Source organism: Manacus candei, unplaced genomic scaffold (assembly GCF_025592945.1).
Source record: "Manacus candei isolate 608988 ecotype Guabito, Panama unplaced genomic scaffold, ASM2559294v1 h1tg000049l, whole genome shotgun sequence".
In the NCBI taxonomy this organism is placed as follows: Eukaryota; Metazoa; Chordata; class Aves; order Passeriformes; family Pipridae; genus Manacus; species Manacus candei.
This window is the reverse complement of record NW_026138097.1, coordinates 10,919,824-10,938,995: the sequence shown is the minus strand read 5'-3', so window position 1 is coordinate 10,938,995 and position 19,172 is coordinate 10,919,824. Positions and strand designations below refer to the sequence as shown.

The window sequence follows — 19,172 nt, the reverse complement described above, 5'->3', positions numbered from 1 at the left end:
GAAGAAATAATTAAATGTATAATTTTGACATTTGGAAAATAAAGAAATAATTATGCCAAGCTTAATCATCAACAACTAATCAAAAATTAAGAACACATTCAGAACTCTCCTTCTGATGAAAAAAATTCAACTGGGAATCTTAACAAATGTGGGGAATCCTCTACTGTATGTAGTACTGTTTGCCTTAATGCCTCTTTTAATTTAGAACAAGTTATTTAATATTGTCCTTCAAAGGCATGGCTTTTTCTAGAGGAAAAGGTAATGTCTTCCTGGATTGTAGAGAGGGGATGAAAGTAAAGGAAGGGAAGTAAGCACAGGGCAGGCATCGTGTTCAAGCCCTGACTTCTGCCAGTAGAAACTGGTGATAACAGGCCAAAACCAATTCCCACTGCTTGTGTACCAGTACAGGTGGAAGTGCTGAAGAAGGCTGTGGTTCTGACGAAGTTTATGAAATCCACAGATACCTAATAAGCCTTATAAGCAACAGTAGTTAGTGCTAATAGCTTACCATAGAAATGCAGCTTATTCATAATCTCTGAAAGTGGGTGGTGGCCACTGTAATCACAGATAAATACTTTTCTGTGATAGGTATGTAGATATATTTCTCTCTACCCATTATGTAAATTTGAGGGCTCCCAGTTTTCAGCTGAGTAGTTCAGCTGGCAGTGGGAAATTTTATGTGGGTGGTGGTAAAAATAACCTTTATTCCAATGCAAAGCATACAGGCACACTCAGCATATCCATGACTGTCTCCCTATTTTTCTGCTCCTGCTTTTTATTTAATTTTCATGGGACAGCCTGTCCAAAGATACGGAAAGACAGGCTAGATCCTGTAGGCTTGCCCGCAACTATCCACGTTGGTTTTGCCAAGAGTTCATACTTTTTCGTATTTCATGTTTCCTCCACACAGCAAATTTTGCTTTAGGCTCCATGACACAGATAAAAATACAAACACAAAAACTGTTTGACTGCTATTGAGATCTCTCTCGTAACACAGTGGCCAAAACCTTGTTAAATCTCTTGCTGGTATCACTGCGATCTCTCACAGCTAGAGGAAACCGAAAAGCTTGCCACAAGTTCATTTTTTTTGAAGAATTGCATAGTGCACCATGCTCTGTCATGCCAAGCCTTTCTATAGGTGGAAGATAGGGCTGAGGACGTCAGTTTGAGGAAGCAGCACTGATATTTTTAGGTGGCTTCTTAAAGGATCCAGTAAAATGTATAAAACTCAGTAACACACTTACTGGCTGTTTTTTCTCTTTTGAATTAACTGTGCAAATAAACTTCCAAAAGCAGAAGCTGTACAATGAAAATAATTATCTCAGGACATTTTTGAAAGGTGAATTTTCTAGTAAGTCTGTCATGCCAATGTGTTTCCTGAAAAGTAGCACCAAGCAGCATCTCAGTAGCCTTTGGAAGAGAGTAGATTTTTAGCTTTTGAAGAAAACACAGCGTGTGCAACCACCCTATGTATTCCTTTGTCTGTCCATCTTCCCTCTAAGGATGTTGGACTCACTGCCCAACTTGCAGAGGTTCCTGCCTGACTGCAGGTGACAGAGCTCAGGTCTAATTTATGTTTAGCTGCTGCTGGTCACTCATCAGTGCAGATGTATCACTAGGCTGGTAAGAGCTGGATAGAAGAGGAAGGATGAACGTGGTGACCCTAGCAAGGGGGTAAGGTGTGGTGAGGAGATGGTGGAAAAATGCTGTGGGAGGACACTTGGAGAGAGTTGTGTGTGTGTGATGGAGAAGTTCAGGTACTGTGTGACTAATGATTGCTATGAGGGAGCATAGGGAATACAGCTGTGTTGCACTGGAGGACTCAGGGTCTGTATTACACTGTGGGTGCTAAATGTAGGATATATCTCTGTAGGAAACCAGGCTTCATTAGTCCTGCTATTCCCAGGGTGACTTACAGAACTGCAGGCATGCTTTGACATATGGATGTATACTAACAAGACTTTCTGTGAATGGCTCAAAGACTGAGTGCTTTCTTTTGTTCCAAAGACACACTTTCATTTCCACAGAAATTGGAATTATTGAGGGCCTGCTGTGGATAGAAAGCCTGTAATTTATCAGGGAGCTGCACTGGTAGGCATATCTAATCTGCCTAATCCATTGACATTAGCATTGAACAGACAAAATGCTGAAAACATACATAAGCCCACTGGTGATATAAAAGCGCCTACAGCTAAATAGATTTCTTTTGTTTCTTGAGATTTATAGCTCACATATGTTTGCTATACAATAAACCAAATTCAACTGAATAATATTACTGGAAATTAGTTAAAGCTTTCTATTGACTGTATAAATCATGAGGGCAAAGCTAGATTCCCTTTTATGTGCCTGTAGAATATTGACATAAAAATAGATCTTTCTGTGTTCATATTTCTTCACAATAGTTTAAAAGAATGCGGAGGCAGTAGTTCTACTGAAACAGATCTTTAAAATTGACAGTGGCATGTATTTGCAACAAAAGGGAAATTCTAGCCTGGTATGCACTTCTAAAGTGCCTCAGTTACAGAGTGGGTAGTGGGAATCATCTTTGGTCCTTGTGTGCCACTCCTCTGCTGGTTCCCACTGAATGATTTCAAAAGGATACTTTTTTCTAACATTCACAAATGTAATTGTTTAACAACATTATACTGCACGTTGTAATATAGAGCAAAATAAAAGGAAGGCAGAGGAGTGAATGAGGCTTGGAGAGCAAGCCACAGTCAGTCTGGCAAAGCAAACGAACAAAAGAGGTAAACTGTAGTTTGGTGCACTGTTGGGTGCTCTGGGTCTCAAAGGCATTTATCCTACAAGTGGGCAGTTGGGAACACCAGGAACTTCCTTCTCCATCAGAGTCCATCTGATTTCAGGTAACAAAGATCCTCATGAAACTGTTTGGTTAGTCTAAAGTTATAATGTGTTAAACCCTGTGATAGCTGGTGCTAATTTCACTTTTTTTCAGACATTATTCACCTTTTACACAATAGTGTGTTTTTCTTCAGTCTACTGGTGCCAGACACTATCCATTTACCACAACAACTCTTAGTTTGCACCCTCTCTTTAATTTTTTTTTTTTTAACTGTGGTATCTTTGACCAAGAGTTCTCCTATGTTGACCATTCCCCTTTTAAGTTAGGGTAAATAATAAATATGACTAGTGTTTTGAAGTGTTCAATATTTATTTTGTTCTTGAAGAGTCACTGAATAATTGGTCAGAACTGCTTTTCAAGTGACCTCAACATGTTCATTTAGCACTTTGCTCAGATATGTTTTGAAGGAGACAGGTTACAAGAGCAGAGAGCTCTTTATCACTGTTTTTTTTCCCATTGGGAGGCCTATTGGAAATTCCCACACAGTGCTAGCATGGATTAGTGATTTTGCCTTCGCAGAAGTTGAAAATCTTGTAAGATACCATCAGGTTTGTTTTGTGTATGATATTAAGACAAATAATGCAGTTATATGATCTCAGTACATAGTATAAGTACTTGACTAAAGGTTGTCTAATGCCAGAAATGTTGATAACATGCTGTGTGAACCTTTTGACTTTCAGGTTAGACCCTGCTGTCAACTGTTGCTGGTTTTACTGTGGTTTTACCCCATATGGGGCAGTTGTCCTGAATAGAAGTCTATAAATGTAGCACAGCCCAGAAAAGGCTGAATAGCTGCAGGGAGCACAAATGGACCATTATGGTGTTCTTGTAGTGGGTGTCAATATGGCGGGAAGGGACTGGGAAAAAAAAATAAAAAAGAGGAGAGCTTGTTCAGTTGGGGCTGGCTGGCAAAACAGATAAGTTGTTCTTACTTGGAGGTGGAGACGGAAATGGAGGAGAACCTCTGGAGCCTATGACATTTCTCAAAGGCAAAAAGCTTTGCCTAAAGTCTAAAAATAGGGCAAGACAATGTTCAAGAGGAGACCCAAAAACATGGCAAGGCAGTGCTCAAGAGGAGATCTGAGCTTTGGTGGAGCAGAGTACCATTCTGCACACATTGGATTTCAATTACTCTGCCGGGTAGTATTGAGAATCTGGACTGGAGGTAGGCTTGATAAAGACAGCATTCATGATGATTAAATGGCTCAAATGGACTTTGGAAAGGAGAAATGTGTCTGGCTAAGGACTGGGTTACTTGATCCTTTTCTGATTTTATTAGTAGGGCTTGGAACTTTGTATCTGATGAAAGATGAAGTTCTGTGTGACTTTGCAAGGGAGCTGAGTCAGGGGATCACTAACCCATCTACCTGGACACTACCAACCCCAGTAACAGATAGACACAGAGACAGACAGGCAGAAGCTTTCTAGAACCTGGTCTCTACATCCTTCTGTGTCTGTGTTTCAGGAAGCAGATCCATACAGAACTGTTCTTCCAGACTGGTCTGTGGAGCACTCCTTGATTTCATGGCATTTAAACAGTTCATGTTGTTTCTAGCTCCTAACCAAGAGCTAATTCCTCCTAGAATAGTTTCTTCATATCATTTTTCAGGACAATCAGTTACTGAAGCTCCAATTACAGATGCCAGGGAAAGCTCCTCTCAGTTGTATGTCAACAAAATGGCTTCTTTTATTAAGGTGGCTCCATTGTGGAGAGAGAATGCATGGCAAAATAGAAACTCCACTAGAAACACCTCCACATTGAAGTGTTGGCAATATCTGTGTCATGATGAAGCAATTTGAGCACCTTACAGATTACTAAAACAGGTTCTTCACAGACCTGTCTGAAACAGTGAGGATTTTTGAGGGGGAGAGGACAGGTGGGGAAGGGGTTGGTGGCTGAACTAAGAAAAGGTGAAAAGGAGGATTGGAAATTCTTCCAGTAGTTATAATTCAATTAATACCACGCAGGAACTATCAACTTTGTGATAAAATGTTTGAGATCAACTGATGCAGGAGTGTTTCATGTGACTCTCGAATCTGGAAAAGCATTCTGTCCCAATGCATATAATCTGCTTGAAAATGTTTGTTGCTCTTTTGAGGATTTTTTTTTTTTTTTAAGTGACAAAATGACCAAGTTTGGAAACAGTGAAAGGAAATGTGTGGTTTTGTTGTTAGTGTTTTCAGACATTAGGTGTTACCATTAACCATCCTGTGATGGTGGCTGTGGCTGTCCAACTGTCTGTTCAGATCCTGTGCTGGTCTGTAGCTCATGCTGAAAGCCCTCTCTCCCACAGCCCTTCAGTAGGGATGACTCTTCAGTTCCTCCACAACTCACTGCTACTCCCTTGTCTTCTGTCAATGATGTCAGCCTTGTTTGTGTTGTTATGAACTTTTATGTGGCCCTGTCTGTGAAAAAGCACCTTGCCTTATTATTCATAAAATCAACACAAGAGAAACATCTCTTCTTTCAGCTTCTTTACTTCCTCTATGACTTGCACCTGTGGCTAAGCAACAGTGATGACTAGTTAACACTGGTCAAGAATTGCAGTTATTTATTTTCTTGATGAGGCAGAATGGAGGCTGAAGAGGAAATATCAAATATTCTACTAAATTCATTGTGTACAAAGGTATCTTGTATCTTCTTCTTGCAGTCACACTTTTCCTTGTTGTTTCATAACTCTTCCTCTGATTGCAGTTCAGGCTATGAGCTCTTTTTGACAGTGTAGCTTCCTGCGTGCTTGGGTTATGCCTTGCAGGGGGACTGCAGTCTGAAGTAGGGTAGAGAAAATCTATAAGAGAAAAACTAACAATACCAGGCTACTTAATTAATTTAGCTCATAGTCTTGCAAAGCACAGCCTGTTATCATTACTTTTAATGGTAGAAATGCTAGCAGTTAGGAATTGTTAAATAGGTGTTACCTGAAGGAGTTGCCTTCTGATAATCCTATGCACACATTAATTGACAAGCATAAAAATATCATGGCCATGCATATTACATTTCCAGTAAAACAGGAACTCAGATCATAGAATCATAGAATATGCTGAGTTGAAAGGGACCCAGATGTATATGCTAAAAGAAAAACTGTTGGTTCAACACATTTCAAAAGAAAGCCTTTAAGGCAAAACCAAGATGAAGCACACTGGAGCATGTCATATACTTCTACAGACACAAAAAGTCATAAGCTAGTGCCAAATTCACAGTGGGATATTTGGGATTTTGTTGACTGAGGGAACTAACTATTCTGAAGAAAACATAAAGAGATTTTTGACTTTTAGAGTAGATTTAGACAGGTTTCAGACAGGTAGTGCAGGGATGACCAGGCAGGAGGTATTATGAACTGTCTGCCAAAGTCTCTGTGTGGCTGAGATAACAAGACAGAAATGGCATCCACTGAAGGGTCAAAGGGAACATAGTGGAAAGGTGAAAGGAAGACCACAGGGATAGAATCAGAAAGGTATCCATGGCCCCCCGTGATCCCATGACTCCTCGACTGGCACTTTGTATTCATTTTGTATTAGCATCTAGTATTTAAGCAGTTAGAGTGTATATGACATTTGTCTGTTCTACTTTAGTTAAGGCAAGATTGACAGAAGCATGGCACATGTAGACACTTCGTATTGTTTGATTGATCATATGTATGGTCTTCCAAACAAATATAGTTCATCACACCAGTGATGTTCTCTAGAAAACTTTTTTTATAGTGACTGACTTTTCATCTTTTGATTCGCATCAGATTTCCCTGTTGAACATTGCTGGTTTGCTGCTTTGTCCTTGAATCTATTTAGCCTGAAAATGCAAGACACTTTATGGTCTGTAACAAAGTATACAAGACAGCTGCGGCATGTGTTGTATACTTTGTATACAAGTAAGGTTTTTTTTGTGGTGTTACAGATTATAAAGTTACATACTTTTCCAAGGTCAGAGGAAGTTCGTGGCACAGACTAGAAAAAAAATCTAAATCTTTTACCCATGCTGCAGGTGTTTTTGGTTTTTTGTTTGTTTTGTTTTGTGGGTTTTTTTTCCTCCTCCATTAAGGAGCAGGAAAGCCTATCGCAGAAGTCCTGAAGCTGGCTTCCAGTGGTCAAAACCAGAATGTCAAATGAAAACTTTTCCTCTTTACTTCTTTCTATGTATAAGGAAACAGAAAAGTTGTACTTAGTCACACATCTGAAGAGCACCCAGTAAAGTACATTGATTTTTCCTATGATTTTGTGAAATGATCAGTCTAATCTTTAAAGGTTTGAGTTAAGTCTTCTGCTTAAGCCAACTTCTTAGGGAAATAGAGTTCATGTGGATTATGCTGTTTGTCTGCTGGTACACTTGAAAACTTTTTGAGCCATTGATGTAAAAAAGCAGGCAGTGCTCTCCTGTTGTATATTTTCTGGTAGCATCCAGTCATAAAACCATCATCACAGATGAGGCTTACTAATCAGTGTGCATGTGGGTCAGTGCAAGCCATAATCTGTTCTGCCCCTGGTCTAGGGGCACTTTCAGAGCTTTGTCAGGGATCTAGGATTATTGTTTTAGTAGTGTTAAGGCATGCAAATCCTTAGAAACCAGGCTTTATTAGTTTTGGCGCTCAACCATTTCTTCGCATACAAGTTTGGAGCATAAAATCTGCCAAATTAATAAATCTTCATTCCTGAGGAAAAGGATAGTTTACAATACCTTCTGAATAAGGAAAGTAATTTTCTCATTTACTTTTTTTCAGCAACATACCTGGAAACACTTGTACAAGAATCAAAGCCTTCCTTATTTTAAATTTATCACCTTTTTGTAACATTTTTTCTGTAGAAAAAATAAAATTGTTTGGCAGTTGATGGTATAGAGACAGCAGAGCTCTTGATCATCAGTTTAGGTACACTTTAATGTAAGAGAATCTTTAACCTTGATGCAGTGCCAGTAACAGACTTTATGTGGTCTAAACAGAGTGATGGATGGGCCTCTTGGCCCGTAATAGTATCCAAACTGAAAACATCATAGTATGTGGAGTGTTGCACATTTGGGTTATCCCTAAATGACAAGAGATTTATTGTACACTTGTTGCCAGTTGAAGGAGGCTGAAGTAACTTCTCTGTTTCCTGGAAAGAAAATCAAAGAACGAAAGCAGATTATTGGAATTTTTCTTTCACTGTCACTATCTCCATTCCCGTCATACTCTGCTATGTTTAGTGGAAATTAACTACAACAGAACATTCATCTGATTTCTTGTAAAACATTAATTTATCTATTCTTCCTAGTGATTCACTGGAAAAAGATTTCCCACAGTCAACACATACCCACTCAGGTCACAAAAACAGAAATGATATCAATAAGGACAAAGGAAGTTGTTATTTTAGTTTTTGAACAGTCTTGATTCATACTTCCTATCATTTTGTTTGGGGGGAGATAAACCACTGTTCCTAAATAAACAATTAAACAGAACTGCCAGAAACTCTTCAAATCCTTAACCCAGTATTATCAGGAATAAATCCATAGTGGGAATAAGTTATGTTCTCCTGCTATCCAAATTCTGTTTCCATGCATAAAGTTTGAGTGTGATATATCACATCATGACCTGATGATTTTTTTTAACCCAAAGATGAGAAACCATTATTGTAAACACTGTTTTTGTGGCATAGTGTGATGATCACCATATTTCAAAAGGATCTCAGATGGAGCTTCTTGGTTCTTACCAAGGAGTGTTGGATAATTTCTCTGAGGTTTGCTCAGTAGGAAGCAGCCTGTCTGTTCCAGTTTTTCCAGCCCAGAGAGGCATTTTGTGCTGCTTTCACAGCTGAGGCCTGTGGCAGCTTGCTTCCTGGGGCACCCAGAGACTGGTGAGATGTTTGTGATCACCCACAGGGATGCTGGGGATGCTACATGCCTGGATTCTGACACTGAGTTTGCTCTCTGCAAGGCTACTGGGAAGTCCCGTTTGTAATTTTTTTATGTTGTTTGAAAAGCTATGAATATATACAAAGCTAAAAGGTTTTTTTAAGAGCTGGTCTTAGAAAAAAGAAATCAATTAGCAAAATTGATATAGCTTTTCTCTTTTTTTTAATGTTTTTCATGCAATGTTAAAAATATTGTGTAGTATATATGATTTTTTCTCCTTTTCACTTCTTTTTTTTCCCACATAACAAATGTACTCTATGCATAAACCAAAAACACAGAGACAGGAGATTGTTATGCCCAGTCTCTTCATGCTCTCAGTTTCATATTCAGGAGAGTCAAATGGTTTCCCTGCCTTTGGCCCCTGTTAGAATCATGGAATATTTTGGGTTGGAAGGGACATTTAAGGGTCATCTAGTACAACTCTCCTGCAAGGAGCAGGGACATCTTCAACTGGATCAGATTGCTCAGAGCCATGTCCAACCTGACCTTGAATGTTTGCAGGGATGGGGCACTATGCTAGGCAACATGTTCCAGAGTTTTACCATCCTCATCGTAAAAAAACTTATTCCTAATATCTAATCTTATGGATGCTCTTTCAGTTTAAAGCCATTAGTCCTTGTCCTGTCACTACATGACATTGTAAAAAGTCCCTCTCCAGCTCTGTCGTAGGTCCCTTTCAGGTACTGGAAGCTGCTATAAGGTCTCCCAGGAGCCTTCTCTTTTCCAGGCTGAACAACCCCAACTCTCTCAGCCTGTCTTCATAGAAGGGGTGCTCCAGCCCTCTGAGCATCTTCGTGTCCCTCCTCTGGACTTGTTTCAGCAGGTCCATGGCCTTCTTGTGTTTGAGGCCCTAGAGCTGGATGCACTACTTTAGGTGGGGCCTCATGAGAGTAGAGGATGGGGGACAGAATCACCTCCTTCAACCTGCTAGCCATGGTTCTTGTTATGTAGCCCAGAATGCAGTTGGTTTTCTGGGCTGAAAGTGCACATTGCTGGTTCATGCCCAGCCTTTCATCCACCAAACCTTCCTTAAACTTCATGTTAAGTTCCTTCTTAAATTTCATGTTCTCTCATACCTCCTTGGCAGACCTCAAGATCCTCCAGTCTTAAAGAAGTTTCCTCTCATCTGCCTTCTGAAGGTGGCAGCTGACCTAACTTTGGTCATATGGTGCAAGTAGGCCAGTTTTTTCTCCTCTTTCTCTTCTTCTACAACACAGCATTTCCATTTCCTCTGATCTGGGATATTGTTTTTTCCCTGGATTGTAAATTGCAATCATATAGACAGTTATCCGAAGGATAATGTAAGGAGAAATTTAAATATTTACTCATAGTCAGAGTTTACTGAACACATTTTCTTCAGCTTGAATTTATACACCCTAGTAAGATAGATAGAACTAGTAAGAAAGATAGAACTCATGGAAACTACGAATTCAGAGTTCACACTTCAAAGCTTTGTTTATATTGTGTAATGCAAAGTGATTCTCTGTGGGAACAAATTTATTGATGCATTTTTCCCCTGACTATGTTTTCTCATATCCCAGAAAATACACATGTATGTATAAAATCAAAAGTTGGGATGATATACCCAGATCTGTTTAAATTTCTTCCTGAGAAATATAGGGTAGTTAAATGGAGCCAATGATTTTCAGAGACGAAGTTGTGCTTAATGAAAAGATGAGTTTGCTTATAATTTCTTCAATGACTGCAGATAGTACTGAGGCAGAAAATAATATTTGGTTGGATGTTGTCAGTGTTTGGAAAAGCAGAGGTTTTGGTATGTCTCTTGCCCTTCTGCCCCTGTTTAGTCTTGTAAAACTCATGTTTCTTTTCCTAGAGATTCTCTGCCCAAATGGATATACTTAGTTTTATAAGAAACTTAAAAAAATTACTAGGTAAAAAGCATATATTTTTAATTGTTACCTGGCACCTGAATGTAACAGAATGTGTCTCTAATCAGACACAAAAATAAACAACATGAAGTTAAAACTTCCTTAATTATTCCAGTGCAACTGAATAAATCCTTACGTCACTTGCAGCAAGCAAGCAATGTGCTTGTCTTTGAGTTCCCACTACACTAATTTTGGGATCGTTGAATTTAACTACTGCTTGCTGGGTAGTGCATGTTAAAGATGTTCTTTCAAGGAGATTATTTTAATTGCTGTCTTCTCTACTCTGAGTAGAGGAGGAAGAAAATTTTTATCCCTATCCTAATAAGGGATCAGAATGTGAAGCAATCATGGATTTTGTTACTACAGCTGTGATATGATAAGAGCACTGCCAGCAAACAGTTGCACGTGTTTTAACACGTTGCTGCTTCTCATCTGGGAGGTGGTATTGTGTCCTTGTTCGATGCTGCCATTGCAAATGTGTCCAGCAGGGAGAAAGTGGGCTCACTCAAACAACCCTAATGTGGCAGAGGCTGAAATCCCTAAAAACTATTAGCTGAGATTATCTAACCACATTATTAAATTTCATAGGGAGAAAAGTGGATCTGGACAAAACTTTTGCATCTGGCCTCACCATAAATGGATGAAATGTAAACTATGATAGGGAAATGAGACTATAAAGGGGAGGGGAATGGCATGGGGACCCTCCCTAGAAGTTGAGTAAGGAGAGGGATGCTGGGAGAGAGGGACAAGTTCCTGGTTTTCCTATATGGGTATGTTTCAGTTCCATTATTTCCCTGCATAGCCAATCCATTGGAGTAACCTCTCTCAACTGGGAAACTATTTCTCATCCTAAATTAGTCAAAGGGTAAATGTGTCATACCTAAATACTAAGGAAAAGGTATGAATCAAAGATATGCTTTAGCTCCTCACCTTGGTCCTGCCTGCCAGATGCCTATGAAAGCCCTATTGTTGGGTTTTATAGCCATAAAATTAGGAGCCTCAACTCTGTCTCATTTCTAACTTGCCCATCCCTGACTTCTGATGGTAGTTAAAACAGGAAGGTCTGGGCTGAAATGTGTTATTAGGCAACCCCCTCTTTTCACCCTCCCCTCCAAATTTTAGCTGTCTTTTAAACCAGTAGATAGAACTATCACCTAGGAGAATGACTTGGGTTAGAAGGAATAAAGCCTTCTCTTAATATTTCTGAAAAAAAGGTAGTTAAGAGCTCGAAGCAGGACAGAAAAAGCAGAATTAGAGACATGAAAATAGTGTGCATATTTTTATCTCATGACAAGGACAGATGAGTGACCTCCTCTGTTACAGAGGGAGCTTCCTGTGTTGGCTGCCAGGATGGTTTTGCCCTCTCAGTTTTTAAACTGATGGCGATTCTGATGTCTGAAATCACTGTGCTTCTAAGGTACATTACCAAAACACTTGGTTAAAAGTCAACAGAATGTGTCAGTTTTTGGCACACAGTCAATAGGAAAAAAAGTATCCATGTATAACTGAAAGTCTGTGACATACTCTGAGGTTAACTGTGAATACAGTTAATAGAAAATAAATTAATTGAAGTGAGCCTTAGGTTTTCCCTATGCAATCATGCAATCTTTATACAATTTTGTTAAAAACGTATGCTGACTTTAAGAGAAAGCAGGAGAAGTGGACAACTTTAGTGTCTCCTCTTTCACATGTATTTAATATGTCTCCCTCAATGCTACTTTATAAGTTACTATTTTTGCAGCTAGAAAGTGTCATCTGTTACCCCATGGTCATAAGAACTGAGCGACTCCACTTCTGTACGTCTAACACATGAACATGAGAGCAAAACAACCTGTTTGGTTTTATTTTACTTTTTTGTCATCAGTTCATGACATTGGGGGAAGCTACATGTGCTATCCATCTGGGGAACTGGACCTGCTTACACAGGTCCTCTGAGCCTGAGAGGTGTCCTTCAACCTCTGCTGCCGTGTCACTAGAAGCAGCACCACCACATCACTGATGATCACTTTGTGAACTGATGGCTGGTGGGTCTCATGTCACAGGAGGAGGTCAAGGGGGATTGTGACAGCAACCTTCCTCTTCCTTGTGTTTTGAGTGCAGAGAGGTGGCTAAGGACATGTCCTGATCTGAAGGTGCTGCGCTGGCTGCCCCTGGGATAGATGTCTGATGTTCAGTGGCAGTCCATCAACATCTTTTTTGTGGCAGACTCATAGCAACTTGGCTCTTTTTCTTTTTGCAGGCTGGTTCTTTGCACACTTAGTGAACAGGCAGGAGTTTGCAAAAGCAAAAAATTTGTGTAGAGCAATTACAGAGCTGTTTGGTTGCTGGTGGCTAGGTGCCCGCTCCTGGTGACATTGCTAGTAGAGCTCTGTCACCAGCAAGTTTTGCTACAGGGGTAAATACACTTTCTCTTAATGCTTTCAGGTTCCAAGAAGACAAGTTGCACTGGAACTCCAGCAACATACTGTCAAAATCATCTGCATTGATCTTTAAGATGAGATTTCTAAGCACCTGAAACCTACCCACCGGGGTAGAAGACTGTTTTCTCACTGTTTTCTGGTGAGACTCTATTTTTTTTAATCCTCTAACACAGTTCTGTATGGATCAAATACCAAAAGCTAGTTCACAGTATAAACAATACATGAAAAAATATGAAAAGAGAAGAAATACAGAGTTTTATGGAAGCCATTATGTTTTGTTTAGAGATGCTGTGCTGTGCCAATAAAGTTTAATGAGTATTGCATTTTGCCTTGTTCATAGAGCAGGATGAGTGTAAGTCACCTACCACACACATTTTGAGATCGTAATCATTATACATGTTCAGTAGACAGTGTGCCATCCCACTCCCTTTTTCACTGTAAAATAAAAAGCTCTTTGGATTTGTACCTACTGTTCTTTCAAAATAATTTAACTTGACTTATTTTACTCCAATAGAAAACACCTTGTAATAAAGTTTTATGTTTTAGGTAAAGGAAATAATGAAGATCTGAAACCTAGTTTGTCAGTGACTGACTTGCATACTAAGTCAGAATTGTAGAACAATAGGGTTATTCAAATAGGGAAAAACGTGATGCTGATTTTCTTGTAGCTAATACTGAGTAAATCTTGTCTGCATGCAAAATATTACATAGCTCTGTATTTTTTGCATTGACATCTGATTTCTAGTATTGTGTGATTATATAAATACATATATTGAATAAAGATTCCTTTTTTAAAACATCTGGTTTATGAAGGTACCACAGATGACTTTTGATGGTGTAATCCTCCTTTAAAACAGTTCCCATTGAATAGAACTATTAATAGTCCATGACATCAGGGGCATCATACTTGTAACTTCAGAAAATATATGTATACTCACTGTGCAAAACCCCTTCCTGTTTTGTTTTCAGCATTGGTTATGTTACCCATTAGTATCTATTTTTATTGTGAAACTGTGTCTCTTACATGTCCAAATATTTTTTTCCTATAAGGAAATGGATAATTTGCATGTACAGTAAGTGAAGTGGATAAAGACTTATTTTTCTTAGTTAGCCTCTGGTTTTAGAAAGCTTGTTACAAAACCTCGTTTTATATTACACCTCTGGATAGCAATTACTTTTCAGGATATTTGTTTTTTATTAGTTGAAAACTGAAACAGAGTAGTGAAAATTTCTTTTTTTCCCCTCACAAGCTAATCCTAATTCTTTATATTGAGTTATAATGAAACTGTTAGTTATAGACTAACTCGGTGTTTTTATTGCTGCTAATGGTATTTTGTTTGTAAGATATGAGACATCTTTTCAGTGGTCATGCTATTACTTTTTTACCCTCTTCTGTCATAAACTAATGAGTAATTTTAGTTAATGCAGACTGGCTTAGTCATTTTGTAAGTATTTCAAGCTGCTGCAAGAATGACACAGCACTGTTAGTAATTAACTATGCCAGCCTTTATTTGTATTCTGATTAGTAACTCAACTAACAGTTCCTAGTGATGCTGCATTTCGGTGTATATCATCTCCAAGGCTCAGCCATTCCCCCAACCCTGGAGAGATATAAAGGCTTCAATTGAGAGTGTCCAAAAGATTAATTGGACCCTCTCAGTTTTGTGCTTTATGTCACTGCTACTGAAGAAAAGAGCAAACGGGGAGGACTTAGCTTGTGCCTTGTCCGGCACTGTGTGACATTCTGAAGTTGTATTTTTTTATTTGTGACTCAGAAAGGAAACCAATCAATCTGGGTTAAGAAATTCAGGGATTTGGGCTGGGTAGCAATTCTAACATGGCTCCTAATAGTTCATAAAATTAGCTTGGCAAGAAGATATGCTTCTGTGAAACTGTGAAGTACCTGGGCTCGAGGTAGAGCTGGAAGAGAAATCATTTTGACAGAAGAGCTTGTAACAGTCCAGCTCACATCTTCAGGTGATGGCAATGAAAAGAACCATCAGTATTGATCATCTCAAGTCCTTATAACCTGAGCTCTTGCGCAGTGCGACGTCACCTTCAGCTCCTCTTTGCTGTTGACATCCTGGGTAAGCACAAAAGTAAGGACAAATATAGAAGAGAAGATGAAAGCAGAGGTATAGCCAGCTGTCCACAGAACATCAGTAAGTGATTGTCCTACATGTAAATCCTCAGATCACAGTTTAGGATTTGATACTGAAGAAGTGGAATGCTTGGAATGAGCACATCTTAACATTTCCAAATAATTAAACCTCTTGGGAAACATTAATAATATTTCTCACCAGTTTTGTAATGTTTAAGGGAAATTAATTTTGCTGTAAGCAGTTTTGCACATTTGTGCAATCACATTATAACTTTCATGCATAGAGATACCTATTAGGAAATGTGATAAAAATATCATGGGATGTTTGCAGCTGATGTCTCCAGAATTGGTCTGCATTTTAATGTACTAATCTAGTTTTCATAGTCTGAAAGAATAGCCCCCCAGATACAAGCTGGCCTCATCATTTATCTGAAGGAAAGATGATTAACCTTTGTTTGCAGCTCTATCTCTTGACTGTTGGAGGTTACTGCAGTGAAGCTTGGTTTTGCTTTTTTGTGCCATCAAGGAGTAAATACCAAACCAGATGCTATTTTTGCTGCTCTGCTACTGACTGCTGCCCTGCTCTACTTCTGAACCTACTGCCCTGCCATTTTCCCTACACCTGCATAAATGACTTGATTTTCCTCATCCTCACTCTCTCACTACTCTCCTTGAGATAATTGTCCCTTTTCTGTTCAAGTGCTGTGTTGCTGAGCACAGGGGCGGAGAGCGGGAAGATTTTTCTTGTTGAGCTTCATCTGTGGCCTAAAAAGTACTTGTGTGATGGAGGTAGAGTAGCAAAGGTAGCAGCAGCAGGAAGAAAATATAGGAACTGAAACTGAGGGGAACTATTGAAAAGGGTAGTGATAGAAGCTCAAGCTATTTCATACTAGGTTAAAATTCTAACCACTGAAGGAGAATCCTTTTCTAATCATGAAGTTTTACAAAGAGTTCCACATTTTCATTACTGTTCTGCATACTGAAAAATAGCTCTGAGCCCTAGGTGTTTCTTGAGTACTGTCTAGGATTGGTCACTGCCGAGGATATGAGTCTGCTTCTGCTGGGAAATACTCTGCTAACTCAAGTGGCAATATATGTGACATGGCTCTAGTTTGCCTAATATTGTTGTAAAACTATTAATGAACAATGTAGGGATCGACGTGATTCCACATGTTTGAACAGCTACATTTTTTCTGGTGATTATTTCTGGTGATTATTCCCTCCCCCTCTAAATATAAAATTATATGTAACACCCAAAGTTAAATAGATTGATTTTAAATTTGTACTTATTCCGAGAGGAAAAGAGTATATGATGGTAATTCAAGCAAAGCTGTAGTGTATAGGTATAAGGAGACTGAATTAAAGTTGCACAAGATTTCTGCCTTTATCTTAAGTTATTCTGATGCAGTATAATTGGCTGAAAATAACTAAAAACTCAGCTGTGAGCTTCTATACACCCCAGAAGAAATGCCTATATATCTAAGTACTGAAGGCAAAACACCAGCAATAATTGCATGAACTACAAAGTAAACTGATTTCATCATAAAGAGAAAATTATAGATTAGCATCTGTACTTTTTCCCCCCCCTCTGTTTTTCTGCACACCCTGCACTTCTTATCTGTGGGTGTGGTGCATTTCCTACAGCAGGAAAAGTTCTTGAGGGTTTGATGTGATGTGTCTCAATAATACCTTCTGCTGCTCAGTTGCTGTGAATCACACTCTTAAGTTTGGAGTACAGAACTGCAGAATTCCCAGTCCCTCTTGCACACAAGCCCAGCTTAAAGAGTGAAATTTTTGTATGGACAGAATTAAGCATTCAGATTTGAAGTTACACTGATACTTGACTTGTGAGTTAGATTTTTTGCTCCCTTCCCCTCCAACATGAAGAAATCACTTTTCTTTTAGATGACATTTTTCACAAGCAGAAGCCAGCAATATTTCAGACATCATCTGCCACTAGGGCAGCTGCTATGCAAACTGCTACCCTAAAACAGGTTAATTTGGGAGGGTTTTTTTATGAGTGTCACATCTAATGCCTTGCTCCTTTCAGTTTTACCTTCTCGGAGCTCAGATGGGAGTTGTGATTAAAAGCAGCACAGATATCCAAATCAGGACGTAGGGTGTGCATTGGCTGGCTGACAGGGTTTAAGTAATCACCTGCAGTTGAATTGAGTCTCGGATGGGAAGTAGGAAGTGCTGTACTCAAGCTTCCTGTATAAATAAATGCAGCTTTCCCACAGCTACTGCATGCAAGCTGTGACGTGCTTTTAAGATATAATGGCAGCATGCCCTAATAGCAGGGAGGGGATGATTTATCAGAGTGGCAAAGGGGCTGAGAGACAAGTCCTGCTGCAGTCCTAAAAAGTGTACAGCTGTCAGATACCCAGAGAAGAGGAAGGGCGTGTGAGAGCAATCTGCCTCTGCTCCTCATTGCAAGCTTCAGGGATTTGTGACACCGTGGTTCTTGGGAACGCTGGAGTCTGAGTGCAGCTACTGAAAAGTCACACAGCTAGCAGTGAATGCTACTCTCCTTTCAAGGTATGTTGGAATACAGCTTTCTGTCTATTTTTTCCTTAAAAGCAAAGGATACCCTAAAAGAACAGAAGGCCAGCATTTGCTTCTAATGGAAGAAAGTAGAAAAGACATTTTAAAAAAAAGGAGTAAGGACTAGAATGATTAAACAGCTAAAATAAATGTTATTTGTGGTTTGTCTAAAATCAGACTGTGTGGTGCTTAGAGCTAAGGCAAAAGGAAATCCTGGAGTTGTGACTATTAAAGGCACAGAAAATAAATAGACATCAAGTACAGCCCAAAAGGCTGAAATTACTTTTGTCAGTGTAACTTTTAAAGAAATATCTGTATGGAGTGTTTGAAAATGCTGCAGTATTAGGACATATCTTGTGGAAGGCAATTGCTAAAATGGCATATTGTCAGCATGTTTTAGTTTAAATGCAAGAACTCATTTCATACTGAAAAAATACCTGATTAACCTGGAGGAAGCCTGAGTTTAAAACACAGAGGTTTCCTCCTGGTCTAAAGGCATTTCTTCTACCACAGTCTCATACAGCTGGAGGAAGAAAATACGTTGATCTGTATTGTAAATGTTAACATACACTTCTAATTTGTATTAACTTCTAATCTACTCAGGGTTTAGGGTTATTTGGTTTATGTAAGCACATATAAAATATACAATACTTTTTTTCTAGTTTAAATTCTTTTTTACACTAAAGATAACCAATTGCATTTACTGTATGTTTCCAATGCTTTCTCATCATAAGACTTTCTCAGTGCAAAGCTGCTTTGGTAATGAAGATGTTTCAGTCTAGTTTATTATAAAGCTCTGTATCTTCTCTAATACAAAGCACTCTGCTTCCTAACTGTATAGAGCAATATCAAATATCTTCCTTCACAGAGCACAGTAAGTTGTAAAATATTTAGAATTACTATAGTTAAGGAAGCACTGCGGGGTGACTTCCCATCCTCTTGGTAAATATACCCTGAATGCTTTTAAGAAGCAAATTTTAGCAGAGAGACAGGCCATGACTGAAATACCCCATGCAGCTTTCCAACTGACTGTGAGCAGGCAAAGCAACATGATATGTTTGGCTACCCTCAGCCTGAAGGGCAAGTGGTCCCAGTTAAGGGCAGGCACTGGATTTGGGATTCCAATATTTTTGGAAGCAGAAATTTCAAAACCCTGTCCTTAAATATTTTTCGAAACAAATATATTGTCCTGAGTCTTGTCCTCTACAGGACTTGTCTGTGCCTGAATGTGAGTGGGTGTCTGGCTTGTTGCCATAGCATGAAAGCAGTTGAAACCCTTCCCTCAATGAACATAAGCTATGTTGGAGAAAATACGGCACATTGATAAGGGGATGGCTGCAGTTATGCTACTGGAGTAATGCTTTAGATTATGGATTGAGAAGTGTGTGTTTGCAGTGTCTAAAACTGTGGTAAAGTGGAAGGTATTCTTTCAAAATAAACCAGAGCTATTCCAGAGCCAAGCCAGTATGATGAGAAT

General features: G+C 39.1%; 2 protein-coding genes across 8 annotated transcripts in view; one reads left to right on the top strand and one right to left on the bottom strand.

Moving 5' to 3' along the window:
* The window catches only part of DEK (DEK proto-oncogene), a 623,200-nt gene that overhangs the window by 44,757 nt on the left and 559,271 nt on the right, over window positions 1–19,172 (bottom strand). The gene's annotated exons all lie outside the window — the stretch shown is intronic.
* The window catches only part of RNF144B (ring finger protein 144B), a 107,058-nt gene that overhangs the window by 24,824 nt on the left and 63,062 nt on the right, over window positions 1–19,172 (top strand). The window contains exon 1 of one of the 7 annotated variants that reach the window (XM_051799246.1): window positions 14,577–15,137. The exons of 4 other annotated variants lie outside the window; for them this stretch is intronic. The gene's annotated coding sequence lies outside the window, so the exon portion shown is untranslated. Of the gene's footprint in view, window positions 1–14,576; window positions 15,213–15,241; window positions 17,690–19,172 lie in introns of those variants that run through there. 2 more of the 7 variants (XM_051799244.1, XM_051799245.1) reach the window with 2 other exon arrangements.